Source organism: Oncorhynchus nerka, linkage group LG15 (genome assembly GCF_034236695.1).
Source record: "Oncorhynchus nerka isolate Pitt River linkage group LG15, Oner_Uvic_2.0, whole genome shotgun sequence".
In the NCBI taxonomy this organism is placed as follows: Eukaryota; Metazoa; Chordata; class Actinopteri; order Salmoniformes; family Salmonidae; genus Oncorhynchus; species Oncorhynchus nerka.
This window is the reverse complement of record NC_088410.1, coordinates 17,097,346-17,118,539: the sequence shown is the minus strand read 5'-3', so window position 1 is coordinate 17,118,539 and position 21,194 is coordinate 17,097,346. Positions and strand designations below refer to the sequence as shown.

General features: G+C 43.5%; 1 long non-coding RNA gene and 1 pseudogene across 1 annotated transcript; both read left to right on the top strand.

Annotated features, from left to right (window-relative positions):
• The first annotated feature begins 5,601 nt into the window (after nucleotides 1-5,601).
• Nucleotides 5,602-21,194, top strand: part of LOC115124502 (B-cell receptor CD22-like) — a 57,042-nt pseudogene continuing 41,449 nt past the window's right edge.
• Nucleotides 15,744-17,614, top strand: LOC135560072 (uncharacterized). The gene is made up of 4 exons (XR_010458667.1): nucleotides 15,744-16,008; nucleotides 16,099-16,138; nucleotides 16,308-16,388; nucleotides 16,483-17,614. It is a non-coding gene; the product is annotated as an uncharacterized LOC135560072 (long non-coding RNA).

The following is a 21,194-nucleotide window of genomic DNA, read 5'->3' as shown; positions in this document are numbered from 1 at the left end:
GGTCTTGCTGTAATTCAGCGGCAGCACATCATATTGGTCACAATCCAGTACATTCAGAGTAGCTGTGTGATGCACAAAAATGCTTGTTTATCACTGAATAACAGCAGCTTCATGTAGCTAACAAGGTAGCTGAGATCACTAATTTGGTCAATTCAAATAACACAGTATTTTTACGTGCATGCCTGGTTTATTCTATATAAATATTTTAAATTTTCAAATGTTATTTTACCTTCAATTTTGTATATTTTCATCGGACTAGTAGGACATATGAGGCCTGGATGCTGCAGTAATGTTGAGATGTCAGTAGGGAGAGCTCTAGTCTAGAACACTGGAACCAAAGATACTCCCCTTTCATCTGTTCTGGAACCTTCAGTACCAGCTGATGAGGAGTGATGGGAATGGGTCACATTTTGTCTCTTGTAAAACATGTAGGTCCATTCCTCAAATAAAGAAATGCAACTACAGTATTCAGACTTTAGCACATTTTCTATTTAGATACAGTAACATCCCTTATGTGACATGCTGTTCCTGCATGTTAATGACCTGACTAGGCTTCTTTAAAATGTGTCAACCACAGAATTCACACTTAGGCTATGCCTGCTTCTACTAACACTCACAGTAGACTACTTCTTCTTTCCACACAGTGACAGTAAGTTGACTCACTGTTCAAGACCTCTCCCCTTCACTTGACTCTGTAAGTACACTTGACGATATCTTGAAATATAGTTTTAGTTTGGATGTTTTTAGCCAAACATCACATGACTTACTGTATCTTTCTACTTGTTGGTTTATTTTGAACTGTGTTTTGGTTGTTACATCAGGTTCTGTATTCATGAAGTGTCTCAGATAGTCCATATAATTATGACCTAAAAGGCTAAACTGATCCCAGATCAGCTCTCCTACTCTGATACACTTTGTGAAAACTGACCCTGGACTGTGGTTTCATGTGTTTAGTTTAGGTCAGTTTATTCAGTTGCATGTTTAAACCATGATCAGTTGTAATGGGGTGAGTGACTGGTTGCCGGGAAGTCAGGCGCAGGAGAGCAGAGATGGGTGACAACAGGAGAACTTTAATATACACCCTGGCCCAAGGGCACAGGCGAGGCAGCACAAAGCACAACCACGGTAACATGAACCAGATTAAACACAACAAACAAACCTGGGTTTGAAACAAACGCCGCCGAACAAGGAGAGGGACCGACTTGGCAAAGTTGTATCAACAGTAGAGTAGAGTATAGCAGTAATACTCAGATCTCCATTCAATAGGGTCATGTTCCCTGTCAAAGTATAACAGTGTCAAGTATAAATGTGTGTGTGATCAAATCAAATCACATTTTATTGGTCACATAAATAATGGTTAGCAGATGTTAATGAGAGTTTAGCGAAATTCTTGTGCTTCTTGTTCCGACCATGCAGTAATAACCAATGAGTAATATAACAAATTCACAACTAACCTTATACACACAAGTGTAAAGGAATGAATAAGAATATGTACATATAAATATACGGATGAGCGATGGCCGAACGGCATAGGCAAGATGCAGTCGATGGTATAGAGTACAGTATATACATTTGAGATGAGTAATGTAGGGTATGTAAACATTATATAAAGTGCCATTGTTTAAAGTGAGTAGTGATACATTTATTACATCCAATTTTTAATTATTAAAGTTGCTAGAGATTTGAGTCAGTATGTTGGCAGCAGCCACTCAATGTTAGTGATGGCTGTTTAACAGTCTGAGATAGAAGCTGTTTTCAGTCTCTCGGTCCCAGCTTTGATGCACCTGTACTGACCACGCCTTCTGGATGATAAGCGGGGTGAACAGACAGTGGCTCGGGTGGTTGTTGTCCTTGATGATCTTTTTGACCTTCTCGTGACGGATGGTGTAGGTGTCTTGAAGGGCAGGTAGTTTTCCCCCGGTGATGAGTTGTGCAGACCTCACTACCCGCTGGAATGCCGTGCGGTTGTGGGCTCTCGATTGTGCAAAAAGTTGTAAAGTCTGTAAAAGTTGAGTGTTTTTGATGACAAGACTAATTTCTCCAGCCTCCTGAGGTTGAAGATGCGCTGTTGTGCCTTCACCTCGCTGTCTCTCCAACTCCATTCTCCTATAACCCTCCTCGCAATGCTCCAGCGAATCCCAGGCGGGTTCCGGCACTCTCCCTGGGTCGACCGCCCACCTGTCTATTTCCTCCCAAGTCGTATAGTCCATACTTCGCTGCTCCTGCTGCCTGTCACCACACCGCTTGGTCCTGTTGTGGTGGGTGATTCTGTTAAGGTTAACCTACAAAAAAACCTAGACAAAAACCACCACATAAATAACCCATGTCACACCCTGGCCTGACCAAAATAATAAAGAAAACACAAAATACTAAGACCAGGGCGTGACAATACCAACATGTTTCAACCCGATCACCATAGTCCCTGTGCCCAAGAACACTAAGTTAACCTGCCTAAATGACTACCGACCCGTAGCACTCACATCTGCAGCCATGAAGTGGTTTTAAAGACTGGTCATGGCTCACATAAACACCATTATCCCAGAAACCCTAGATCCACTCCAATTTGCATACCGCCCCAACAGATCCACAGAGGATGCAATCTCTGTTGAACTCCACACTGCCCTTTCAGACCTGGACAAAGGAACACCTATGTGAGAATGCTGTTCATTGACTACAGCTCAGTGTTCAACACCATAGTGCCCTCAAAGCTAATCACTAAGCTAAGGACCCTGGGACTAAACAACTCCTTCTGCAACTGGATCCTGGACTTCCTGACGGGCCTGACGGGCCGCTCCTCAGGGGTGCGTGCTCAGTCCCCTCCAGTCCCCTCAGTCCCCTCCCCCATTCTCATCGAAGGTGCTGTAGTGGAGCAGGTTGAGAGCTTCAAGTTCCTTGGTGTCCACATCAACAACAAACTAACATGGTCCAAGCACCCCAATACAGTCGTGAAGAGGGCATGACAAAACCCATTCCCCCTCAGGAGACTGAAAAGATTTAGCATGGGTCCTCAGATCCTCAAAGAGTTCTACAGCTGCACCATCGACAGCATCCTGACTGGATGCATCACTGCCCGGTATGGCAACTGCTCAGCCTCAGACTGCAAGGCACTACAGAGGGTAATGCGTACGGCCCAGTACATCACTGGGGCCAAGCTTCCTTCCATTCAGGACCTCTATACCAGGCGGTGTCAGAGGAAGGCCCAGTACATCACTGGGGCCAAGCTTCCTTCCATTCAGGACCTCTATACCAGGCGGTGTCAGAGGGAAGGCCCAGTACATCACTGGGGCCAAGCTTCCTTCCATTCAGGACCTCTACCAGGCGGTGTCAGAGGAAGGCCCTAAAAATTGTCAAAGACTCCAGACAACATAGACTGTTCTGTCTGCTGACAAAGCGGTACCGGAGCGCCAAGTCTAGGTCCAAGTGGCTTCTAAACAGCTTCTGCCAGATAGTTGTTGGGGGGGCAGGGGAGGTGCTCATTTTGGAAGTGCGCTGCTCTTTTGACGGCTACATGGAGCAGGCCTTTATAGAGAATCTACTTAAATACCAGCCCCTCATGGTGCTTGGACAGCCTGGGTGGAGGTGCTAGCTGGGGGCACTGATATTTGGCAGTCTCGGCCACTCTCACAGGCTTGCAGTGTGTAGTCTCCAATTTGCGGGTAGGCAGCTATCATGGGCAGTCCAGCTGTTTTGAAAAGGATGTGTTTTCTGTACCCTTAAGTGGAATGCATTCAGGGACCTTTAAAATGTTACATTTGATTGGTGGATTCAAATAAAGTAGTTAAAATGTGTGTGTGACACAGTGGGTTTATCTGAGGGCCCTTTAGGACCAGACTGATAGGAGTTTGACATCTATACTGTGTAGGATGTGTGTTTTAACTTTTCTACATATATTCTACATCCAATGCAGCTGCTCCAGTTTTGCCTGTGATTATTATTATTTGACCATGCTGGTCATTTATGAACGTTTGAACATCTTGGCCATGTTCTGTTATAATCTCCACCCGGCACAGCCAGAAGAGGACTGGCCAACCCACATAGCCTGGTTCCTCTCTAGGTTTCTTCCTAGGTTTTGGCCTTTCTAGGGAGTGTTTCCTAGCCACCGTGCTTCTACACCTGCATTGCTTGCTGTTTGGGGTTTTAGGCTGGGTTTCTGTACAGCACTTTGAGATATCAGCTGATGTAAGAAGGGATATAAATATTCATTTGATTTGATTTGATACAATGATAGAGGAATTTTAGATTCCTCTATGCTTTAATTTCCAAAACCAATTAGCACTCATTTCTAAATTCATTAATGAATTGTAAGTTCATTAATTATGCATGAAATAGATTGAGACCAGTCTTAAAAGCCAGGTAAGAGCGTTTAATTCCAGAGAGTACTGAATGCTTACACACATTTCCACAGGTTATAAACGTTCCGTTTCACAAACAGAGGGCCCCTCTAACTTTCAAGCCTCCGCGTTATCAGCACGAAGTCAAGGCCAGTCAGCATAAATCAACATTCCCGACCATTTGGAGATGGCCCGTTCCCACCACCTGGAGATTTGTACAACTGAATGAACTAAGGAACAGACCTATTATTGTTACTAACTCCTGACTACATTATATACAATTGGGAAAGGGAGCAAGAGGGATAACTCACATGTACCGTACATTATAGCATTTGGACTAGTCAGTTTCTGATTGGAATGTATACATAATTAGTCATTTCAACCATATTTTCCTCTATCATACAACCAGCTCTCTAGACTTTGAAACATACTCCATGGGCCTTATGGGCCTTCCTACAGATGGTGTGTGTGTGTGTGTGTGTGTGTGTGTGTGTGTGTGTGTGTGTGTGTGTGTGTGTGTGTGTGTGTGTGTGTGTGTGTGTGTGTGTGTGTTGTGTGTGTGTGTGTGTGTGTGTGTGTGTGTGTGTGTGTGTGTGTGTGTGTGTGTGTGTGTGTGTGTGTGTGTGTGTGTGTGTGTGTGTGTGTGAGTGTGTGCGTGTGTGAATGTGTGCGTGCGTGTTTGTGAGTCACTTGCTGTTTAGACTCACAGCTTGAGGATAGGTGTTATCATTGAACCTGGTGGTCAGTCTTTAGGCTGCTGTACAGCTTGAAGGACCGTAGAGGATTGAACATTTATCCTCCTGTATTTGGGGTTCTGAGAATAAAACAGCTTCAGAACGATCAATGTGAAAAAAATGTGTTCACAGTACAACAAACCTGTTGAATAAGTGATTGATGATCTTGATGTTAATGATGTTGATGTGGTTTATAGCGACGATGATGATGATGATAATGACTATTGTATACATTAGGAGTTTATTTTTGCATCATACAGCATATTTTCTTAAGTTGACAGACGTAGACAGACATGCAACACATCACACACAGTACATACATACATAGTGCAGTAGACTTACAGACAGACAGTATTCACATAGACAACCATATAGCACAATACAACACAATACAATATGAGCCTGGTTCATTTTTAGTAATGAGGTCCTGGAGCCCATTTACAGTTTATACTTCAATGTTTCAGGTGGAGTTATTCACCAGCTATAGAGTGAGTTGTTGTTTATGTTTCTAAGACTGCAGGGTGGGAGATGAAACAATGTCCTTGAGAACAGCAGGAAGTGTGTTGGTGGTCTTTCTCTGGTCTGTGGCAGGTATGGTCTCATTCTTATCTTTTAGTTGTCTTTCCGGTTTGTCAAACTACAGTTGTCTTTTCTCTCCTCACTGAGTATAATGCTGGTGTGTTTTAATCTGTGGTTTCCATTCAGTAAACCAAAGAGTATCTATGTATCAACTCAGCAACTATGGAACAAAGTGTTAGTGTGAGTCACAAGACCTTGCATTTAATGCAACGTCCTTGTGATGTCTAACTGTGTTTCAGTGGCACTGGGGCAGAATGGCTGGAGTGTTACAGAGGTTATATCATCACACCACTCAGAGTATCTGTACCTTGAAGGGGTCAACAGTGGAGATGTCTGCTCTTACACATATCCCAGAGGTTATATCGTCACAACAACCTTGTGGTTCACTGAAATGTATGATGTGGATAATTATGTGAGTCTGAGTGATGACCCAGACTACAAAGGACGTGATATTATATAGTGTTGTTTAATCCTCGTACCGTAAGGATAAGAGAATGGTCACACCCAGTGATATTATATATAGTATTGATGTGTTTAATCAATCACAGACCTGAGAGAGAGTGACTCAGCTACGTACATGTTCAGATTTATAACAAATCAGGGAAGGAGGGAAATATTTTGGGAGCCCTGGAGTCACTTTGTCTGTTACAGGTACAGTGACATTGTATATAATCCTAATCTGTTTAAGAGGTTCTGGAAAATTGTCTTGATTTGTACAGAAATAATATAATGAATATGAATGTATGGTATAATAGGAATGTCTGAATTGATGATTTGAGAACGTCCACTCCTGCCTCATTTGAACTAGACAACAGGTCATTGATGGTTTTAATGTTGTTATCTACTCCAGACGTGCAGGTGAAGGTGACCACTACATTGTTGTCAACACATGACCTGTAGCACCACCTGTACTCTGACTGACAACCCCAACCCCACCTACATCTGGTACAGGAACAGTAAGATTGTACAAGAGGACTCCCTCCCCGTACACAGTCCAATTTAAAACTGAAGACAGCTTCTACTGTGCTATAAAAGGCATTAATTCTAATGCAGTGTGTGAGTGTGGCTAATACACTTTTAAAGTCTGTCAAAATCCTCCAATACATCATTGGTCAGTGTTGATGTTTAGTGAAACAGACATGAGATAGAGCTACTATTCAATTTAGATTAATGGTGGTTGATGTTTAGTGAAACAGACATGAGATAGAGCTACTATTCCATTTAGATTAATGGTGGTTGATGTTTAGTGAAACAGACATGAGATAGAGCTACTATTCCATTTAGATTAATGGTGGTTGATGTTTAGTGAAACAGACATGAGATAGAGCTACTATTCCATTTAGATTAATGGTGGTTGATGTTTAGTGAAACAGACATGAGATAGAGCTACTATTCCATTTAGATTAATGGTGGTTGATGTTTAGTGAAACAGACATGAGATAGAGCTACTATTCCATTTAGATTAATGGTGGTTGATGTTTAGTGAAACAGACATGAGATAGAGCTACTATTCCATTTAGATTAATGGTGGTTGATGTTTAGTGAAACAGACATGAGATAGAGCTACTATTCCATTTAGATGAATGGTGGTTGATGTTTAGTGAAACAGACATGAGATAGAGCTACTATTCCATTTAGATTAATGGTGGTTGATTTTACAGTTCTAAATACTGACACCATTTCATAATGAGAAGACTAACTTTCACGATGTTCTCCAGACGGCACAAAGAACTGTTTAAGTTGCCCTGTTTTTCAATTGACAGATATTTCTACAATGTCAATGTCATAATGTTATTCTGCTGGTCTGTTTGGCGTAACTTTACAAAGTTGTCTTTCACTCATTGAGTGATGTGTATCTGTTGTTCCCATTTCACCCAACTCAGTAACTATGGCAACAAAGTGTGGAAAAACCATCTTGTTAGTGAAATTTAATAAATGTGTTGTGTGACTGTGTGTTTCAGTGGTAATGGGTCAGAATGGCTGGAGTGTTACACACACCACTCAGAGTATCTGTGTCTTGAAGGGGTCAACAGTGGAGCTGACCTGTTCTTATACATATCCCAGTGGTACAGTCCCACTTCAACAACCCTCTGGTTCACTAAATGGGGGACTGGTGTAGAACCTAAAGATCTAGGTCAGGACCCAGGTATGCAGGTCGTCTGGGTATCATGGAGATAAGAAGAAAGACTGTACCATGACAATCACAGACCTGAGAGAGAGACTCAGCTACGTATTGGTTCAGACTATTAACAGATCAGGAAGGAGGGACATATACTGGCAATCCTGGAATCCTCTGTCTGTTACAGGTACAGTTACATTCAATGTAGTTAAACTGTTGAATTCCATTTAGTTCAGGATAAATGTCTTGGTTTGTGTTTATGTCTGTATAACATAGGATTCTTCCATCTTTGTATTAGAGTGATAAGTCGGTGATAAGGGATTTACAGTGAAATAGTTTTTCTCCAGGTCTTCAGGTGAAGGTGACTGGTGGACATCAGGATAAGACACTGACCTGTATCACCACCTGTACTCTGACTGACAACCCCACCTACATCTGGTACAGAATGGACCCAACATCTAGATGAGAGCACCTCCCCAGTACAAAGACCCAGTCTCCAGTAACTATGAAGACAGTTACTCCTGTGCTGTAAAGGCCACGAGAATCTCCACTCACCTGCAGTGTGTAAGTGTGGACTTTTTATACAAAAATGTCATATAAATACAATTTTGTTCAGGTCTCATCAATTAATATGGATCATTATTTAATAATGATGGTTGTCACAAATGTAAACTGTTAATGTTTCGGCCGTGAAAAGAGGACCAAGGTGCAGCGTGGTGAGCGTACATTTCTTTCATTTAATAAAAATGACGCCAAACAAAACAAGAAACACTACAAAAACAAACCGTGAAGCTAAAGGCTATGTGCCCTAAACCAAGTCAACTTCCCACAAAGACAGGTGGAAAAAACAGCTACCTAAGTATAGTTCTCTCAATCAGACAGCTGCTACTGATGAGAACCGACCTGGTCAAACACAAAGAAATAAAAAACAAGAAATAAAGACACTAGAATGCCCACCCTAGTCACATGGATAGAGCATAAAAGCCTCTATGGCCAGGGTGTGACAGTCAAGGTGGGGACTCAGGCTGCCATCTAAAGGGGAGGTCCGGGTGGGCTTCCTTTATCGCTGGACGGACCCCCCTCCGCCTCTGGCTGCCATGGCGCCTCTGGTGCGGGGACCCTCACCGCCGACCCCGGCTTGGACTGCACCCTCGCTGGATCGTGGAGGCCCTGGACTGGAGGCTCGTGGAGGCTTCGTGCCATGGATCGTCGCTGGAGGCTTCGTGCCATGGATCGTCGCTGGAGGCTTCGTGCCATGGATCGTCGCTGGAGGCTTCGTGCCATGGATCGTCGCTGGAGGCTTCGTGCCATGGATCGTCGCTGGAGGCTTCGTGCCATGGATCGTCGCTGGAGGCTTCGGGCCATGGGTAAGCGCTGGAGGCTTCGGGCCATGGATCGTCGCTGGAGGCTTCGTGCCATGGATCATCACTGGAGGCTTTGGGCCATGGATCATCACTGGAGGCTTTGGGCCATGGATCATCACTGGTTGGAGGAGACGTATGGGCAGTCTGGTACGTTGAGCTGCCACAGGGCTCACCAGGCCGGGGAGACATATGGGTGGATTAGTTCTAGGCACAGGACTCACCAGGCTGGAGAGACATACAGGAGGCCCTGTCCTTCTGGGGACAGGCACAGGATACACTGGGCCGTGGAGACGCACTGGAGGTCTTGAGCGTAGAGCCTGCACAACCCATCCTGGCTGGTTACCTTTGCCCAGCAAAGTTGGGGCACTGGCACAGGACACATGGTGCTGTGCAGACGCACCGGAGACAGTGCACAGAGCCGGCGCAGGATATCCCGGCGTAGAGATGTACTAGCTGCCAGATGCGCTGAGCCGGCATCCTCAACCTGGCTAGGTGCCCCTCTAGCCGGCTGATTTGGGGAGCTGGAAGGTAGCGCATGGGGCTGTGCACGTGCACTGGAGACACCGTGCGTTCCACCGCATAACACGCTGGTGCCTGACCAATACGGCTCGCCACGGTAAGCACGGGGAGTTGGCTCAGGTCTCCAACCTGACTCAGCCACACTCGCCGTTCCCAAAACATTTTTGGGGGCTGCCTCTCAGGCTTCCTTGCTAGCCAAGTCCTTCGTAACGCTGCCGCTCTGCTCTTGCTGCCCCAGTTCGTCCTGTGGACAGCGATACTCCCCAGCCTGCCTCAGGGTAACTTACCGTCCAGGATCTCCTCCCAAGTACATGAATCCTGGACACGCTTCTCTCCTTACCACGCTGCTTGGTCCGTTGTGTGTGGTGGGGGAAGTTCTGTCACGGCCGTGAAAAGAGGACCAAGGTGCAGCGTTGTGAGCGTACATTTTCATTTATTTAATAATATTGACGCCGAACAAAACAAGAAACACTATAAAAACAAACCGTGGCTAAAAAGGCTATGTGCCCTAAACAAAGTCAACTTCCCACAGAGACAGGTGGAAAAAAGGGCTACCTAAGTATGGTTCTCAATCAGAAACAACGATAGACAGCTGCCACTGATTGAGAACCACACCTGGCCCAACACCAGAAAATAGAAAACATAGAAATAAAAAAACTAGAATGCCAACCCTAGTCACACCATGGCCTAACCAAAATAGAGAATAAAAGCCTCTCTATGGTGGGTGTGACAGTTAAACTTGTTTGTTTTCTACTTCATAAACAACATCAGTGTATACTGGTAGATATTGTAATGAAAGATTTATATAAGGTGTTCTATTGTCTTCTTGTATTTCAGGTCAGAAGTGTTGGAGTGTGACTTACACCCATCAGAGTATCTGTGCCTTGAAGGGACAACAGTGGACATATCCTGCTCACACACATATCCCAGTTACCATGAGATCAATAAAGCTCTCTGGTTTACTAAATGGTCTGGTATGGACACTGAAGATCTGAGCTCAATGCCAGGGTATGAGGGTCATATAGAGTACCGGGGATAAGGAGAGTGACTGTACCCTGAGAATCACAGACCTGAGATTGAGTGACTCTGCAGGGTACAGGTTCAGATTCATAACATCTGGAGGAAAGTTTTCTGGCTCACCTGTCTCCGGACTGTCTCAGGTAATCTGTCACACATCTCACATATATTACAGTAATTACCTTATTAAGGGCAGTCATACAGACACAGTGGTGGTATGTGATGGAAAAATACCAAATGTAGTATTTCACATAAGAGGACATATTTCACACTGAACAAAAATATAAACGCAACATGTAAGGTGTTTGTCCCGTGTTTCATGAGTTGAAATAAAAATATCCCCAAAATTTGCCATACGCACAAAAGCCACCGCTCAACTTTTCCATCCACCTGACAGGTGTGACATATTAAGAAGCTGATTAAACAGCATGATCACAACACAGGTGCACCTTGTGCTGGGGACAATAAAAGGCCACTCTAAAGTGTGTAGTTTTGTCACATAACACAATGCCACGGATGTCTCAAGTTTTGAGGGAGTATGCAGCTGGCATGCTGACTGCAGGAATAGACACCAGAGCTGCTGCCAGAATTTGATGTTAATTTCTCTACCATAATTCATCTCCAACGTCGTTTTTGAGAATTTGGCAGTAGTTCCAACCGGCCTCACAACCGCAGACCACGTGTATGGCCAAAATCAACACCCTGATCAACTCTATGCAAAGGAGATGTGTTGCGCTGCATGAAGCAAATGGTGGTCATACCTACTGGTTTTCTGATTCACGCCCCTACCTTTTTTTAAGGTACCTGTGACCAACAGATGGATTTCTGTATTCTGAATCATGTGAAATCCATAGATTAGGGCTATAGTAATTTATTGAAATTTCAAGGACTGATTACCTTATTTGAAATATAACTCAGTAAAATCATTGAAATTGTTGCATGTGTGAAACAAGCTTTTCGCTACACACAATCATTTCGCTACACAGGTTAACATCTGCTAACCATGTGTATGTGACCAATAAAGGTTGATTTGATGTTGTGTTTATATTTTTCTTTGTGGTATTAAATAGATAAGAATAATAACAGAGTTATGTTGAAAACTAACTTATATGCCGGGTGACATGGCTGAATGTATGACGCCTAAAACAGGCCAGTCATGTTCTTCCACACCGATCTCGACAATCCATTTCTGTATGGACCTCACTTTGTGCACGGGGGGCATTGGAAAGAGTCTTCCTCAAACGGTTGGAAGTTGGAAGCACAGAATCTTCTAGAATGTCATTGTTTGCTGTAGCATTAAGATTTCCCTTCACTGGAACGAAAGGGCCTAGCCCGAAACATGAAAAACAGCCCAGACCATTATTCCTCCTCCACCAAACTTTACAGTTGGCACTATGCATTCGGGCAGGTAACGTTCATTTAGCTCATGAAACACTTTACCTGTTGCATTCATATTTCTGTTCAGTGTAGTTGAAACAAAGACCTGAGAGAGACTGTCATGTATTATCTATATAATAGTTGAATCAGATCCAGGAGGGCAGTATGACATGGAGTTACTCTGTCACAGGTAATTCAATACAAATGTGCCTCATCAATCTACGGACTAACATAATTTGAATTCAAACAAAATGAATAGTTTTACTGTAGGTTAGTTCAACATATCTTGATTTGTGTTTATTCAGTATAAGGGTCAGGATGATAGTCTGTACAGACTGTAATAGGACTGGCTTGAATCATTTCTTCAGAAGAGAACTCAATAAATTCATACAGTATTTTCATGTGTTGTATTTCTCTCCAGATCTTCAGGTAAAGATGACATCTTCACTGTTTTCAAGACAGGTGACACTGACCTGTATCACCACCTGTACTCTGACTGACAACCCCACCTACATCTGGTACAAGAACGGACACAAAGTAAAGGAGGACACTTCCAGCCTGGACTCAGACTCCTTTAGTGATGCAGACAGTTACTACTGTGCTGTAAAAGGCCATGAGAATCTCCACTCTCCTGCAGTGTGTGAGTGTAGATTCCACTACACTATTCCTCCTCATTAGGCTATATTCATTCATGTTGGTGAATTACACATCTGAAACACTCATCACACAGAAAGATCTGAGGAAAGAATACAGAAAACACTATATTGTCATGTTATTGTTTAAGGTGTCCGTGGTCAGAAGTGTTGGAGTGTGACTTACCCCCATCAGGGAGTCTGTGCCTTGAAGGGGTCAACAGTGGATATATCCTCCACGTATGACAGTGGTGATGCTACGATCACATCATCACACTGGTTTAGTTCTAAACAGAGTTCCAGCTGGAAGGATGAGTTGATCCCTGAGGACCTAACCACAGACTCAGGGTATGAAGGTCGTGTGGAGTATGTTGGAGAGAAGGAGAGAGGTCACTCCACCCTGAGAATCACAGATCTGAGAGAGGAGGACTCTGCTGAGTACAAGTTCATATTCAACACACAAACCTCAGGATGGGGGTACAGCTTCCCTGGAACAACTCTGACTGTCACAGGTAACACTGCACTCACAACCTTCAGGTGCCTGGTGATGCAACATTTTGGTAACTTTCCCCAAATTCCAGAAATCCTGGTTGGAGGATGAATTTGTTCTGATTCTGGGAATATTGTGTAAACATGGGGATTTTGGGAGAGTTAACAGAATTGTTGAACCCTGTTCCTGCCACAGTGACAATGCAGCAGTGGGTGGATGAATATCTTAATGTATGATTTTACATTGATACAATAGGAACCTTCTGTGTAGGAAAGTCTTTGTTAATTGTAACAGACATCAGGCGATTCAGCTTTTTAATTATGTTTTTTTACTCCAGGTCTTCAGGTGCGGTTTAAGGATCCGTCTTAGGGCTAGGGGGCAGTATTTTGATGTCTGGATGACAAGTGTGCCCAAAGTAAACTGCCTGTTACTCAGGCCCAAAAGCTAGGATATGCATATAATTGGTAGATTTGGATAGAGAACACTCTGACGTTTCTAAAACTGTTACAATAATGTATGTGAGTATAACAGAACTGATATGGCAGGTAAAACCCTGAGGAAAATCAACCCAGGAAGTGGGATTTTTGATGTGAGTGTGTTTTCCATTGAATGCCTATTGACTATGTAATGGGTTAGGGCCCAGATTGAAGTTCCTACGGCTTCCACAAGATGTCAACAGTCTTTAGACATGGTTTCAGGCTTGTTTTCTGAAAAAATAAGAAGAATGAGGCCTGTTGGTCAGGGGATCATGGAATCATGCAGTACTGGTTTGTGCACGTGACTGTGTGTGCGCTCTTTGTTGTTTTCCTTTCTATTGAATATGCTATTGTCGGTTGAAATATTATCGATTATTAAGATAATTGACACCCTGAGGATTGGTTATAAACATCGTTTGACCGGTACTATTAGGATGTATTCGTCTGCATGTTTGACCACATTTGAGCCAGTGGATTACTGAACAAAGCGTGCCAACAAAACTGAGTTTTGGGATATAAAGAGGACTTTATCGAACAAAATTGCCATTCATTGTGTAGCTGGGACCCTTGTGATTGCAACCAGATGAAGATCTTCAAGGTAAGTGGTTCATTTGATCGATTTTCGGACTTTCGTGACTTCTATACTTGGTTGGAAAATGTTTGTATGCTTTTGTAGCGGGGACGCTGCCCTCAGATAATTGCATGGCTCTCGCAACAAAGCGGCTGGATTAACAAGAATTTTTAAAAATTACCGATGTATAACACTTGTATTTTCATGAATGTTTATTATTACTATTTCTGTCATTTTAATTTGAGCTCTGCAATTTCACCAGATGTTGGCCAGATGGGACGCTAGCTTCCCACCTTGCCCTAAGAGCTTTAATGATGTTTTTACTCCAGGTATTCAGGTGCGGATTAAGGATCCAACCAACATCATAGAGGGAAAGGGGATTTGTCTGTTCTGTGAGTCCATATGCTTTCTGCAGGACAACCACTCTTACATCTGGTACAAGAACGGACAACGTCTGATCAGGCATGAGACCAAGTACCTGTACCTAAAGCCAGTCAGCAGTGAGGATACAGGCATATACTCCTGTGCTGTAGAAAACTATGAGTATCTCCGCTCTCCTGAAGAGCTCTCACTGTCAGATGTGAGTATGTGGGATATAATTCTAGAACTATACACTGAGTATACAAAACATTAAGAACACCTGCTTTTCCATGACATAGACCAGATTTCCACAGCTGGTGGTCTGCAGGCCAAATTTGCCCCCACTCAAGTTTTCTGAAGAAAACATTTACATATTTTGTTGCATTATACAATGTGTACTCTGACCTTTTCTGTCATCCTCTTTACCAGATGGCCCAAAAGTCACCTCAGTATCAGTCAGTCCCTCTGGTGAAATAGTGGAGGGCAGTTCAGTGACTCTGACCTGCAGCAGTGATGCCAACCCACCTGTGGACAAATACACCTGGTACAAGAAGAACGTAACCTCACCAAAAGCATCAGGACAGAGTTACAACATCACTAACATCATCTCTGAGGACAGAGGAGAATATTACTGTGAGGCTGAGAATAAATATGGACGTCTCACCTCTTCTTCTGTGTTTGTGGACGTTCAGTGTAAGTTCACCTACTCTTCATCTATTCATTGATAATCACGCAGGTCAACAACAACAAATAATCATTAGTAATGTAACACACTTATCATACCATATGACATAGAATTAATGGGAATATCATTAGTAATATTACACACTTATCATACCATATGACATAGTATTAGTAATATTACACACTTATCATACCATATGACATAGTATTAGTAATATTACACACTTATCATACCATATGACATAGTATTAGTAATATTACACACTTATCATACCATATGACATAGTATTAGTAATATTACACACTTATCATACCATATGACATAGTATTAGTAATATTACACACTTATCATACCATATGACATAGTATTAGTAATATTACACACTTATCATACCATATGACATAGTATTAGTAATATTACACACTTATCATACCATATGACATAGTATTAGTAATATTACACACTTATCATACCATATGACATAGTATTAGTAATATTACACACTTATCATACCATATGACATAGTATTAGTAATATTACACACTTATCATACCATATGACATAGTATTAGTAGGCCTGTATTTAAATAATTGTTTTATTTTCTTCTTCCCTGGTTTCTTCTATGTTAAATCTCCACCTTGCATTTAAAATCTCAAGATACTACAGCATTGTTTCTCTGGGTTCCTGTGATGGGGGTGGGGGCTGTCCTGACTGTTGGAGCTCTTCTTGTCACAATCTACTGCTATATGAAGAGGTGAGAGAGCCATTTACATGAACTCTATTCGGAACATATCAACTTCTAGAGGTCAGTAGAGAGCAGAACTCACTCTGTCCCTCATTACAGGAGACACACAGGAGGAAGTGATGACACAGCAGACAGACAGGTAATATTGTCAACAACCAAAGCTATTTCAATCCCAATGCCACAGACATAGACAGTAAGTGAATGGATTAATGGATTTGTGCTCTATACAGTATTGAGAGTATTTGTGTTTCTCTCTCTCTCCCTCTCTCCCTCTCTCTTTCTCTTTCCCCCCCCCCCCCCCCAACCAGAGTGTCCATCCTGACCCCAACAGTGACATGTACACATCTCTGAACATGAAGACCAGGTCACCAGAGTATGACACCCTGGCAGTAAGTCTCTTATAATGCAGTCTGTGTGTCCGTATACATACAAGTGTTAGAGGGAAGGGTTTGTAAAGTGCTCATTCAATGTGTCTCCTTTCAGAATGTGAGGGACTTCGCAGTGACACAGCCCTCAGATACATGCTGAGCTCTCCGATTATGAGAACTTAAGAGAACCACCACAGAACCTGGACTGAAGAGAACAACTACAGAACCTGGACTGATGAGAACCACCACAGAACCTGGACAGAAGAGAACCACCACAGAACCTGGACTGAAGAGCACCACCACAGAACCTGGACTGAAGAGAACCACCACAGAACCTGGACTGAAGAGCAACAGCATCAAACCAAAGCTAGGCCTCACAATGCTATTCTCTTACTATGATATTGCTTTTTAATCTAGAAGGTTTGAGACAATGAGCTTTAACTTCTGAGTAAATCCTGGAATTGAGATTGTTCTCCTAATGATAAATACAGTATGTGCACTACCGTTCAAAAGTTTGGGTCACTTAAAATGTCCTTGTTTTTGAAAGAATAGCTAAATAAATTGTCCATTAAAATAGCATCTAATTGATCAGAAATGCAGTGTAGACATTGTTAATGTTGTAAATTACTATTCTACCTGGAAAATGCAGATGTTTTATGGAATATCTACAAAGGCGGACAGAGGCCAATTATCAGCAACCATTACTCCTGTGTTCCAATGGCACGTTGTGTTATCCAAGTTTATCATTTTAAAAGGTAAATGAATCATTAGAAAACCATATTGTAATTATGTTAGCACAGCTGAAAACTGTTGTGCTCGCTGATTAAAGAAGCAATGAAACTGGCCTTTTTTACACTAGTTGAGTATCTGGAGCATCAACATTTGTGGGTTCATTTACAGGTTCAAAATGTCAACTTATCTGTTTACTATCTGTAGATTGTATTGCTTATCTTTTTTATGGAGTTTTGCCAATTCTAGATTTTTATAACATATAAAGTATTGGCTTGTCTTCCTGGAGTTGTTCCTGATGTGTTAAAATATGTTTTACTTTGTATTGCTGTCAGTCATTACTGGTCATTTTATATTTTATTTTATGTAATACTATATTGTTCAGTGTTATGATATTGCTTGTTTCATTATCACATAATTAATAATGACGTATTTTAGATACATTGAACACAGTATAAGCATCATGTTATAAACAAGCTCAAAGGGAGACAATAAAAAGACAACAAATAAATGGATAATTTTGTTAATTTACATCTAATCATAACTACATCCATTCAGCTTGTTTCTTGTATTTCTGCCCATTGGACACATGAGGGGGCCATTGAACCACATAACTATGAGTGGCTAGGGACACACACACACACACACACACACACACACACACACACACATACACATACACACACACACACACACACACACACACACACACACACACACACACACACACACACACACACACACACACACACACACACACACACATATATACATACACACATGTCTAGATCTTGCCAGATTATTTCCCAGTAGTTCAGACATTGTATGGGTGTGTTCTTGTTTCTTGTGGATGCCTGTGTGTGTATGTGTGTGGTAGGGGTATGTTGCTCCCTAGACCATTGAAGGAGTACTCAAATTAAAGTTGTATATCTTTGGGAATGGTTTGTCCTCCTAATGGTGCCTGGAGCTCTACCCGTCTGCCCTATCAGATGCTCAGAAGTCCGTCCAACTTGCCCCTGATTGGCCAAAGGGATACATCCTCAAGGGGAGTGCACTGATGGGGTTAAAGGTCAGGGTCTAAGCTCTCTACTGTGAACGTGGACATTGCTGACTGTGTGTGTGTGTGTGTGTGTGTGTGTGTGTGTCGGTGAAATCTGACCATCAATCTCTTCTCCCTCTCCCCACTCATCTTATCTCCCCCTCTCTCCCCCCTGCTCTCTCTCGCTGCATCTCCCCTCTCCCCTATCCTCTCTCTCTCCCTCCCCTCTACCTCCTCTCACCCCCCCTCTCCTCCCATCCCTCCCCTCTTCTCTCTCCAGCTGTATGGTGAGGCAGAAAGGGCCATGGATCAGGTGTTAAAGCTGGATCAGGACTGAGATGAGTCCTCCACTGAGGTCTTCAACTGCAAGGTCCTGCAGCTCATGATGAGGGGAGACAGGGGTCAGGCTCCGGCATAATGGAGTTGGTGGAAGTAGAGTTGGATAACTCAATGTGTCCGAAGTTGAGGTTTGGTTTTCTGTCTCTCCTCCCTCTCAGAACTCCAGTGGTGGACCTCTCCTCCCTCTCAGGACTCTAGTGGTGGACCTCTCCTCCTCCCAGGACTCCAGTGGTGGACCTCTCCTCCTCCCAGGACTCCAGTGGTGGACCTCTCCTCCTCCCAGGACTCCAGTGGTGGACCTCTCCTCCTCCCAGGACTCCAGTGGTGGACCTCTCCTCCCTCTCAGGACTCTAGTGGTGGACCTCTCCTCCTCCCAGGACTCCAGTGGTGGACCTCTCCTCCTCCCAGGACTCCAGTGGTGGACCTCTCCTCCCCTCAGGACTCCAGTGATGGACCTCTCCTCCCGTCAGGACTCTAGTTGTGGACCTCTCCTCCCCTCAGGACTCTACTGGATGTGTATGTTTAACTCTATATCATACCTGGGTTGTTAGTGTGACTCTAGACCATATTAGCCCACTGAGCTAAAGTGTGGACATTAGCTCCTGTTAACTAACATGAATTTCCAGTTCATCTCATCATTACAGACCAGGTTAGTTCACTGAAATCACACCCAGTCTGTTTTTGAGTTGTTCCACATCTAAATAATAGATCATGTAATGTGAGTACACATCCCTACAGTTATAGGTTCTATAGACTGTCCCAAATAGCATCCTATTCCTACATACTGCACTACTTTAACACTGTGTTGGGGATAGGGTGCCATTTAGGTCACATTCATAATGTTGGGTTGTTGTAAGGTTGCTGTAATGGATTTATTATGACCATGGTCCCCTCCCTTCCTCTCCTCCTCTGGTCACCCTGGCCCTGTCTCTGGGTGGGGAACATCACCTTGGACCTCACTGAGAAACACATATTGGACCTTTTCAAAATGTATGACCATCAGTATCTGCATCTCTAACTACATGTTAGTCAACAGACGCTCTTATCCAGAGAGACTTACATGACGTTGTATGTATTTTGACAGTGGATGCTGTTGTATGGATTTTGACAGTGGGGTCTGTTGTATGTATTTTGACAGTGGATGATGTATGCATTTTGACAGTGGCTGCTGTTGTATGTATTTTGACAGTGGATGATGTTGTATGTATTTTGACAGTGGATTGTAACGGCGTTCGTCTGTGGAAAGACAGTCGGACCAAAATGCGGCGTGGTGGTTACCCGCACTGGAAACACCGTGCGCTCCATAGCATAACACGGTGCCTGCCCGGTCTCTCTAGCCCCCCGGTAAGCACAGGGAGTTTGTGCAGGTCTCCTACCTGGCATAGCCATACTCCTCCCCCCAATACATTTTTGGGGCTGACTCTCAGGCTTCCATCCGCGTTGCCGTGCTGCCTCCTCATACCAGCGCCTCTCCGCTTTCGCCGCCCCCAGTTCTTCCTTGGGGAGGCGATATTCTCCAGGCTGAGCCCAAGGTCCTTCACCGTCCAGTTCGTCCTCCCATGTCCAGTCCCTCTCTCGCTGCACCTTGGTGCGGCTACACTCCCCTGGTTTAGCCCAGGGTCCTCTCCCGTCGAGGATTTCCTCCCAAGTCCAGAAATTATTGTCGCGCTGCTCCTGCTGCCGCTGTTGCCTTTTTCCACGCTGCTTGGTCCGGGTGGGGTGGGTGATTCTGTAACGGCGTTCGTCTGTGGAAAGACAGTCGGACCAAAATGCGGCGTTGTGGTTACTCGTGTTCTTTAATGAAAATGAACGATACATGAAATAACTAAAATTACAAACAACAAACGAAACGCGAAAACCTATCTTGTGACAACAAACACAGAGACAGGAACAATCACCCACAAAACACACAGTGAAACCTAGGCTACCTAAATATGGTTCCCAATCAGAGACAACGCCACTGTCACCTGACTCTGATTGAGAACCGCCTCAGGCAGCCAAGCCTATGCTAGACACCCCACAAAACCCCAATACAAAAAACACACCACAATAACCCATGTCACACCCTGGCCTGACCAAATAAATAAAGAAAACACAAAATACTAAGACCAAGGCGTGACATGGATGCTGTTGTATGTATTTTGACAGTGGATGATGTTGTATGTATTTTGACAGTGGATGATGTTGTATGCATTTTGACAGTGGCTGCTGTTGATGGATTTTGACAGTGGATTATGTTGTATGTATTTTGACTGTGGCTGCGGTTTGTCCTACTGTCCAGGTGGTGGAGCTGGAGAGCACCAGACTGGTGATTTGGTACCCAGACCGCTAGGTCCTCTCCTCAGAGGACCAACCTCCAACCTAGACCTCAACACCTCCTCAGCCTCCCAGTACGCCGCCACAGGGTAAGGACATCCGACTATCTGTCAAAACATCAACTATATATTATAAACGTACATAAAGCATTTATAATGTTGTATTCTAAATTGTTACTAATCTATGGGCCATGAATTGTACAAAATTACAGATAATTGACAGAAGGTGGGGATGGGAGCCCTTGCGTGCAGGTGCTTGTGTTTTCATACTGTTTGTGTGTCTCTCTCCCAGGACCAGGAGGATGGCTCCCATTAATGGTGATGAGTGTTTCTTCTGGAGGATCACTGGCTTCCTGTATGGTGACAAATGTCGCATCAAACACAAGCCTGACCATAGAGGAAGAG